The sequence below is a fragment of the Phasianus colchicus genome, chromosome 3 (genome assembly GCF_987193195.1).
Source record: "Phasianus colchicus chromosome 3, bPhaCol1.hap1.1, whole genome shotgun sequence".
Lineage (NCBI taxonomy): Eukaryota > Metazoa > Chordata > Aves > Galliformes > Phasianidae > Phasianus > Phasianus colchicus.
In genome coordinates, this window is record NC_143438.1 from 92,553,594 (window position 1) to 92,563,191 (window position 9,598).

The window sequence follows — 9,598 nt, forward strand, 5'->3', positions numbered from 1 at the left end:
TACAAGGGGTCGGAAGAGGGCTACACTCCAACTGAGAAGGAGATCTTAGCTGCGTACGAGGGGGTTCGGGCTGCTTCTGAAGTGGTCGGTACTGAAACACAGCTCCTTCTGGCACCTCGACTACCAGTGTTGAACTGGATGTTTAAAGGAAAGGTTCCCCCTACCCATCACGCAACTGATGCCACTTGGAGTAAGTGGATTGCGTTGATTACGCAAAGAGCGCGGATGGGGAACCTCAGCCGTCCAGGAATCCTAGAGGTCATCATGGACTGGCCTGAGGGTAAAAAGTTTGGAACACCAGCAGAAAAAGTATCACGAGCTAAAGAGGCCCCACCATACAACGAATTACCAGAAAATGAAAGAAAGTATGCCCTGTTCACTGATGGATCGTGTCGTATTGTGGGAAAGCATCGCAGATGGAAATCTGCTGTGTGGAGCCCCACACGACAAGTTGCAGAGGCCACTGAAGGGAAAGGAGAATCAAGCCAATTTGCAGAGGTAAAGGCTGTCCAACTGGCCTTGGATGTGGCTGAACGGGAGAGGTGGCCAATGCTTTATCTTTACACTGACTCGTGGATGGTGGCAAATGCTTTGTGGGGGTGGTTACAGCAGTGGGAGCAAAATAACTGGCAAAGAAGGGGTAAACCTATTTGGGCTGCTGAACTGTGGAAAGATATTGCTGCCCGAACAAAGAATATGGTCGTGAAGGTGCGCCATGTAGATGCTCATGTGCCCAAAAGACGGGCTACTGAAGAACAGCAAAATAACCACCAGGTGGACCGAGCTGCCAAAATTGAGGTGGCTCAGATAGACCTGGACTGGCAGAACAAGGGTGAATTATTTCTAGCTCGGTGGGCTCATGAGACCTCGGGCCATCAGGGGAGAGATGCAACATATAAGTGGGCTAGAGACCGAGGGGTGGACTTAACTGTGGATGCTATTGCACAGGTTATTCATGACTGTGAAACATGTGCTATAATCAAACAAGCCAAGAAGATGAAACCACTCTGGGAGGAAGGACGATGGCAAAAGTATAAATATGGGGAGGCATGGCAGGTTGATTATATCACCTTGCCACGATCCCGCAGTGGTAAGTGTTATGTGCTTACCATGGTAGAGGCGACCACTGGGTGGCTTGAAACATATGCAGTACCCCATGCTACCGCCCGAAACACCATATTAGGTCTTGAGAAACAAGTCCTTTGGCGACATGGCACCCCAGAAAGAATTGAGTCAGATAATGGGACTCATTTCAAAAATTCTCTTGTAAATACTTGGGCCAAAGATCATGGCATTGAGTGGATTTACCATATTCCCTATCATGCACCAGCTTCTGGTAAAATCGAACGATACAATGGGTTGTTAAAAACAATGCTGAAAGCAATGGGTGGCGGAACATTTAAGCACTGGGAGAAGCATTTGGCAGAAGCCACCTGGTTAGTCAATACCAGAGGATCTATCAATCGTGATGGTCCTACCCAATCCAGCTCTCTACATACCGTAGAGGGAGATAAGGTCCCTGTTGTACACGTAAAGAGCATGTTGGGAAAAGCAGTTTGGGTTCTTCCAGCTTCTGGAAAGGGCAGACCTCTCCGCGGTACTGTTTTTGCCCAGGGACCTGGATCCACTTGGTGGGTAATGCAGGAAAATGGGGATGTTCAATGTGTACCACAAGGAAATTTGATGTTGGGGGAGTGCAGACAGTAATTCCATGTATATAGACGTGTGCGTGTGATGCATTTGTAATCATTTTGTTTGTTTGCATATGTGTGTGTATATATATATATATATTAAGCGTGATGTAGTGATGTAGAATAAGGGGTGGAATGTCATGGTTTTGGTTTTTGCTTATTTGACTTTCAGTATTCAACATCAAAACATCGTGTACTGGAAGTGTTAATGTTCTAACTCTACGTACCTATCCCTATACATTGCGGAAGTCACGGGATCTGACCCTTCCGGGGGGGGCGGTCTCTTACTGCCTGGCAGTGGGTGCTGGAGGGTGCTTTCCTAGCCGTTCCAAGCTTTTTCAGGTTTGACTCGGTCTCGGGAACTCTCTCTCATATCTTATTTCATTCATTAGTCTCAATTTCAATTAGATTGTATTATATTGTATTATTTTGTATTCCGATATCATAGTTAGTAAAATAAGTTTACCTCCATAGATTGTTGCCGCTGTTTCTTTCCTTTTCCCCCTTCCTTCCCATTTTGTGGGCCCAGGTGGGGGGTGGGGAGGGCAGGGGCCTACTGCCCCCTGTCACGGGCATAAACTGATCCAGTTAATTCCGTGACAGTGAGACATGAAATGCCACTCCAGGAGCATTGACTAAGCCCCGCTTCACATCTAGATTTGGGATTTACTCTTTGCTGTGTTCAGTCACATCACCAGACGGCACCAATAAAGAAGGTGTTGGAAACCAGTAAGTTAAAAGCACATTTATTTAAAGTATCTGGAAATCTCTGTGACTTTTTCTGGACTTGTTTAAGTGAGAAAAGTTCTTGAGTTTGCTTAGTCAGGCTTTGATCTTGCTGCACAGTTGTTGTTTTTTTTAGGTACTATGGAGCAGGAAAGGACTCCTCCAAAGCCTGCAGATGTGTGCAAACTCTCTTCATAAGACCTTACTTCCACATCACTGCAGGGGACAATGAAGAACTCCACATATGTACTTTATATCTTCTTGAGACTTTCTGAAGTCTCTCTGGATCCTGGAAGATGCTTCATGCATATGAGCTATTGTTAGCACAGGTGCCTTTCCACTGCAGCATATGCATCACTCCGTTGCCCAGCAGCTGCTTGCCTCCACATGGGTGACTCAAGAAGCTGCAAAATTGCTAAACCGAGACTCCTCCCTACTACATTTTCAGGTTACAGTTTAATTTCCCCACCAAGTGATGCATTTTGATGCATTAGCTGCTCTGGGTCATTCAGATGTACTCCACAAATAGAGGGGTTTGGGGAAAACACTTGCAAAATGTTGGGAAAGGGATCTAGTATCATGGGAGGATTTCTGTCCTGATCATGGAAAAGCAGATGATAAGAGGAAAAGAAGGCATGATGGGGAAAAAGAAAAAAAAAAAAGAATTAGTGGGCGCAGCAACACTGATTGGACTAGATCTTTGTGGTCTTTTCCAATCATAATGATTTGATGATTCTATAATTGCAAAGGGAAGATGCTTGGCACAGGAGAGAGGCTGGAGTTTACCTTGGCTTTGATGTTCTTCGAACTATTCCCATATATTAGATGTGATAAACCATTTCCCTCTGCCAAGTACCCTACTCCTGTCATACATCACATACAGATCATAGTAGTCTTTCTCTGGCCTGTGGTCCTCTATCCATCATCTATGAAGGAGGTGGCAATTGTGAATGCCCATAATGGGACAGTCTTCCCAAAGCTGTGGTGGGGAAGATCGTAAAACAATTCAGTTAAGGATGCTTCCCTTAAAAACCTGCAGCCTTCTTTAATCACAGGATTTATTTCAAGGCAGACAAACTTCCTAGAAGCAAGGAAGTAGTGCCCAACTTGCTTCTAGAGGGCTGTGGTGACATTTTTACATAGACTGGTAGCAGAAATAGGATACAGTTCTTATAAGAGCTGTTGTCTTCCATAGCCCCTGTCCTTGCTAGAGGGGGAAGCTGAAGTGAACTGTTCTTGCTTTACACCTAAGTTGTCCTCCAAAGGCAGACAGAAGTTGTGAAGATGGTTTGATGCCATGGAAGCACACATGAGACTCGTGTTTCCAGTTCAGACTTCAAATACGATTAAGAAAGTTCCAGAATTTCCAATTTCTCACCTTGTTTAAGCTGTTGGTCAAAACAGTCAGTAGCCTCATGAAGGTAAACTCTGGTAGACCTGAAATCCAAAGCATGATATGCACTTAGGGAGACACATACTGGTCTTGGGAAACAGGAATGAACAAGGCAAACTTCCTTCAGCCACCATTTCCTATGATCATCCCAACTAGCAGCTCTTGTCAAGGGAGTTTCCATGGTTTCTGTGTGTCGAACAGACTGTGTGTGGTTCCATCCCATGCATTACTCATGACAGACACTGATGTTGGAATGATTCAGGTGGGCTTTGGGAACTGAGAATGCTTATATAAAAACAATTTTTTCTTGATAAAATATTCAGATGGAATTGGAGAGCCTCTAGGAGCAGATAAAGCATGAAGGAAACTAAGTGTCATTCCCAAGAGCAGGACAAAAAAAAAAAAAAAAAAAAAAAAAAAAGTGGAAAAAACTTTACCTGGATGGAAGATGTGCTCTTACAGTGATAGCAAGGGACTCTGCAATATAAGTTCAAGAGCATGTCACAGTCTGGGGTGAAATGCTTGCAACTAAGGACCTTCCAAACCTAGATGGAAAACTCTAGTTGAAACAAGTGTCCAAGCCAGCATAATACAATAATATATCTGGATTTTTATCCCTGGCATTTTTTGCTTTATGTTATGGTATCTGTCTTTTAGATAAGAGCAAGCTGTATAGGTGTGAAGCAGGGAAAAAAAAAGACATACAAACTGAAAAGGACTCCAGTCATTAGGTATGTATTTAACAAATGAACTGAAAGACGGAAATCTTTAACATTCCACCCTCCCTCAGCAATTCATCATGCCCCTCAGAAAAATGAGTAAATGAAGGACTCTGTGGATAGAATTCGAGAATAGAAATTATTTTCTAAGATCTACTAAGAATTGGAAGAAGATGCTCAAAAACAAGATGCTTAAAAATATGCCCTAAATACGTAATTTCACAGAGTGCCTTCTGACCTGCGTGATTTCCTTTCCTTTCCTTTCCTTTCCTTTCCTTTCCTTTCCTTTCCTTTCCTTTCCTTTCCTTTCCTTTCCTTTCCTTTCCTTTCCTTTCCTTTCCTTTCCTTTCCTTTCCTTTCCTTTCCTTTCTTCTCCCTCTCCCTTCTTTGTTGAAGTGTCTTACAGGACCTTGTCTATGGATCCAGGCTAGAAATTTCTCCCTAATTGAGTCATCAGCCTCAAACATCTCTGAACATCTCTGATCAGCTATTGAGAGAAAATTCCAGTCTTTAGAATTACTGCTCACATCAAAGATACAATACAAGACTTACCATTCAGTAAAAAATTCACCTGAAGTTTTTCCCTACTCTCTTAATGACATGGCAGAAGGCCATCACTTTTCTGATCAGTTCAAGTTTTAGTTGTTATTAGAGCATCAAATTTTGGCATGGAGAGTGACCTCTATTTCACTAGACATAGATATCCTGACTGGAAGTTTCCTGAAACATCTTTTACCAGGATAGCAAGGCATATGGGAACTGCTGAATCACAGCCTCAATCTCTGATTGACCATTTGAGGCATTGAGTCAGCCATAGGAGCACAGGTGAAGGTAATTCACCTGTGCTACTGGAAAGGGTGGAGCCTGGCTCCACCTCTCCTGGATCCCATTTAAGTGCTGACTGCCACTGAGGAAGGATCTCTTCCTGGCAATTGCTCCTTCTGGGGAATATTGTGAGCCTACAACATCAGTAAGCATTTTCCATTTGTTGTTTTCCACCTATTATCTTCCTGTTGCAATAATCTTAGCCTTACTTTCCTGTATATTTCTTACTTATATCATCTGTATATTCATTGATTATACGTGAGGGGTCACTATGAGCTTGAGTTCAGGTATGCTCCTTAGACACTGAGGAAGCCAACTGAAGCGTGCCCTGTGTTTCCATCTTAGTTAGGTCTATCTTTGCCTAGAATCATAGAACTACTAAAATTGGAAAAGACTTCAAAGATCATAATAGAACCATAGAATGGCCTGAAAAGGACCGCAATGATCATCTAGTTTCAACCCCCCTACTATGTGGAGGGTTGAAACCAGTAGACCAGGCTGCCTAGAACAGAATCATTGGATGGCCTGGGTTGAAAGGAGAAGATCTTCTAGTCCAATCATCTAGATGTAAGCCAAACTATACTACAATGGAATTTAAAAGACAAAAGTCTATCCTTCAGTGTGTTCTGGGCTTAAAAATCATCCACTCAGAGCAAAACTAGACAAAATTCTCATTCTGAGTTATTCATATTCTGCTATTGTGATGACTGGTGAACTGACACTTCTTGCTGCAAGCTCAGATGAACGTGTCATGGAATCACTGAATCGTAAACTGGTTGTGGTTGGGAGGATCATGGGTCCAACCATTACTCAAGCATGAACAGCTAGAGAAGGGTGCCCTGGACCATGTCCAGGTGAGATCTCCAAAGAGGGGAAAATCCACAACATATGAATGTGCATTATATCTGCATATGAGAAGTCCAGTATATGTCTTGAAGCCTCTTCCTCGTAACTGTTGGCATTAAAAATAGATATAGTTTTTTGTAATTGTTGTTAGGGTTGAGAGACAGCTGCACATTGCATACCAAGTGCATAGTCCAAACTCTATTCTGATTCAGTGGTTGGCTACCCTGCCCATGGCAGTGGGGTTGGAACTCAGTGACCTTTGAGACCTGTTCCAACTCAAGCCATTTTATGATTCAGTGATTCTCTTCAAGTTGTGTTTCTTTTCAGTGGCCTGAAAACATACCTCTCATTCTCCTTGCAGTTAGTGAGTTAATATCCTTCTCTGATGAGGCTGGAGGTTCGTGTGCTGATATTGGTACTACACACAAAGCTTAGGTGCTACCAAGTGTTTCCTGCTAGCATGACTGAACATGTAACTACACTAAAGAGGCATAACCAAGAGGAAGAGAGGGCTTGTTTTCTATTACTTCACTGATTTCAATGGAAGCACATGATCCCTAATGACCATCTGTTGATTATTTTTCACTTGAAGATAGATGGGTGTGATTCATGGCCCATTCAAAACAGCAGCTCCCTAAAGAAAAACGTGAAAGCATTTGTGAGCATGTAAAACTGCACTGTTTCCAAAGTAAAGACGTAGAAAATGGCAGATCCAAATCCTCTCTTTTTTTTTTTGAGATTGCTTCTGAGTGGTTTTGCCAAGGCCTATGTGTTCTTACTCAGACTTTCTGAGAGATTTTCCCATTTTCATGGAATTATTGATCTGTTGGTGAATTGCACATTGTTTTTGTAGCTGAGGTTGGCAAGTCCACTGCAAGATTTCTCCATGAGGCTGGTAGAAGGGCAAGGGAGGCCAGTTTTCACATAGCAATAGGTTCAAGTGCCTGGGATCTTGTCTGAGCCCATTACTGGGGTAATATTGAATGCTCTGAGCTGGGACTTGAGAGAAGCAGCTTCTCTCCTCCAAGCCCTCTTGCAGATTTCCCTTGGGACTTCATGCAAGACATTAAAACTACTCTCCGGCACACTTTCCCCTATTTGTAGAACAAAAACATTATTTTCATAAGTCATCAAGGTGTCATGAAAGTAAAACTGAAAAAGAAAATTGAAAGACAAAATCAAAAAAGCTAAAGCTGAAAGGAAAAGTGGGAAGATTGGCTTTTCTAAAACAGACAGAAAACCACTCAAGTTAATTGCTGCTGAAAGTAACTTTTGGCAGCTCAGGCACATGATGTCTCTGTTTACTTTCAGAATGGGTGGAGGATGAGCAACAGTCGGATAATCTGGAAATTAAAGAAAGAAAAATCAACAAGTTGAAATGATGTATTGTAGTCATTAGTAGCAGCCTTGTAATAACCTAGCTTTCAGCACATTTCCAAATGCCCATCTCTTTATGCACTTTCTTATAACAAGAATTGTTTTCCAGTCTTTTCTAACAAATCCCTTTAGACAGAGCTGAGGCAATCATCTTCTTCCCCTGGGATGAATATTGTGTTATTACTAAAGGGGGAACAATATGAAGATAATGTGGTCTTTTTTAGAAGCAGGTCTCACAGACACATTTTTCCCCGTGGAGGATGCTCTGACCATTGCTCTTTCAGTGTGTGCCTCTTGGTCTGTTAACTAAAGCTTTTCACTGACCTGCTGTGTGGAGAGGTGTTTTGTAATCCCTCTACAAAAGAGGAGCTGGACACTGTTAACACCTCTACCTGGTAAAGCAATCAACACAAAGAGTGGAAGGCTGATTTGATGCATAGCTCCCTAGTAATTTCCCTTTACATTGAGCTAGCATGGTAAATACAACATGCTTTTGTACCCTTCCCAGTTATGCAGTCATATCTCTGTTCTGAATTTTTGACACCAACTAATGGATGTCTGAGAAGGAGCACTTGTCAAGCTGAGAAACCAGAGGTTCCTTGTTTCAGCTAGTGACACTTTGTCAGCATCCTCCAGCTGTCATCCGCAGAGAGACTCCCATTCATTAAAATGAGTGGCAGCACCCAGAGAGGACGAAGCCATCCCTATAATATCATGCATCCTAAAGAGTTTCAGCACACTGTTTGAACAGCTGTGCCCATGCCAATGTGCACTTACCCACCCAACCGCACAGATCCCTGATGTTGAGATTTTGGGGATGCTGGGGGTGCTGTCCTAGCTGCTGCATATCATGGGGATCTTGGTTGTACTTTGCCATGTGACAGAATGGACCCACAAGGAGCCTTGAGTCCAACTCCCATTTCCACATAAGACTACCTATGAATTAAACCTTATGTGTGAGAACATTATCCAAATGCTTCTTGAACTTTACTTTTGGCAGCAACATTTATCTCATCTATCATTCCACAGACCGGTCTACAATATCAACCACAAGCGGTTATGCAAGGGAAATGGTTTGAAACAAGGAAAAATTGTTTCAAACTAAAGGAGTGAAAATTTAGACTGAACAGAAGGAAAAAAAAAAATTTACAACAGTGGTGGTGAGGCACTGAAACATGTTGCCCAGAGAGGTGGTGGAAGCCCCATCCCTGGGGATATCCAAGGTCAGACTGGACAGGGCTCTGAGCACCCTGATCTAGCTGTAGGTGTCCCTGTTCTTTGCAGGAAGTTGGACTAGATGACCTTTAAGTGTCCCTTCCAACTTAAATGATTCTATGCACAGTTCTTCCTTAGAGGATCCCTCCTACAAAAATCACAATTCCATCCATTTTAAGAGATGAGATTTGTAATTGCCTCTGAATCATGGAAGGATTTTATGGTTGTGTGGGGCAGTAATTGGAAGTATGTAGACTTTCTCTGTAGCATACTATGACATGGAGAGTAAACAAGTTCTTAGATGCTTTAGTAGGTGCATATTAGGTGATTTGGTATACCAGACACTTTCCATTGAAATAAAATGCAAGATCATAACGCTGCATGTTTGTTGTCAACCAGCAAAGCTGAAAACTGCTACACTTCACAATGTAGTCATGTAACTTTAAATGAATCTGTGCAATCCAGTGATGTGTTTGTAACAAGAAGGATCTGATTCCTTGCCTCTTAGGTCTAAGGGGCAGTGAATTTTGTGTTGAGGTAGGTCTGCCTCTTTTCCTGGGTAACTAGTGACAGGACAGGAGGTAATGGCTGTGGTGATGGAGTCACCCTCCCTATAGATATTTAAGGAAAGGAATATATAGTACTTAGGGACATGATTTAGTGAGCAATATTGGTGGTAGGTGGATGGTTGGACAAGATGATCTTAGAGGTCTTTTCCAACCTTAATGATTCTGTGATTGTATGAAACACAGAGCATTGCTAACTCTTGCTGGTCAGGTCTCTCCCAGCCTTGTCCTTGTCCTTGA

The 9,598-nt window shown here is 42.6% G+C and overlaps 1 long non-coding RNA gene across 2 annotated transcripts; it reads right to left on the reverse strand.

Annotated features, from left to right (window-relative positions):
* Positions 1-2,299: 2,299 nt before the first annotated feature.
* Positions 2,300-5,274, reverse strand: LOC116227525 (uncharacterized). 2 transcript variants are annotated; one of them, XR_016465385.1, is made up of 4 exons: positions 5,082-5,274; positions 4,248-4,355; positions 3,796-3,854; positions 2,300-3,396 (listed from the first exon to the last, which is right to left on the reverse strand). It is a non-coding gene; the product is annotated as an uncharacterized LOC116227525 (long non-coding RNA). The 2 variants fall into 2 exon arrangements; XR_004166590.2 differs by having other exon boundaries at positions 2,300-3,854.
* Positions 5,275-9,598: the final 4,324 nt, after the last annotated feature.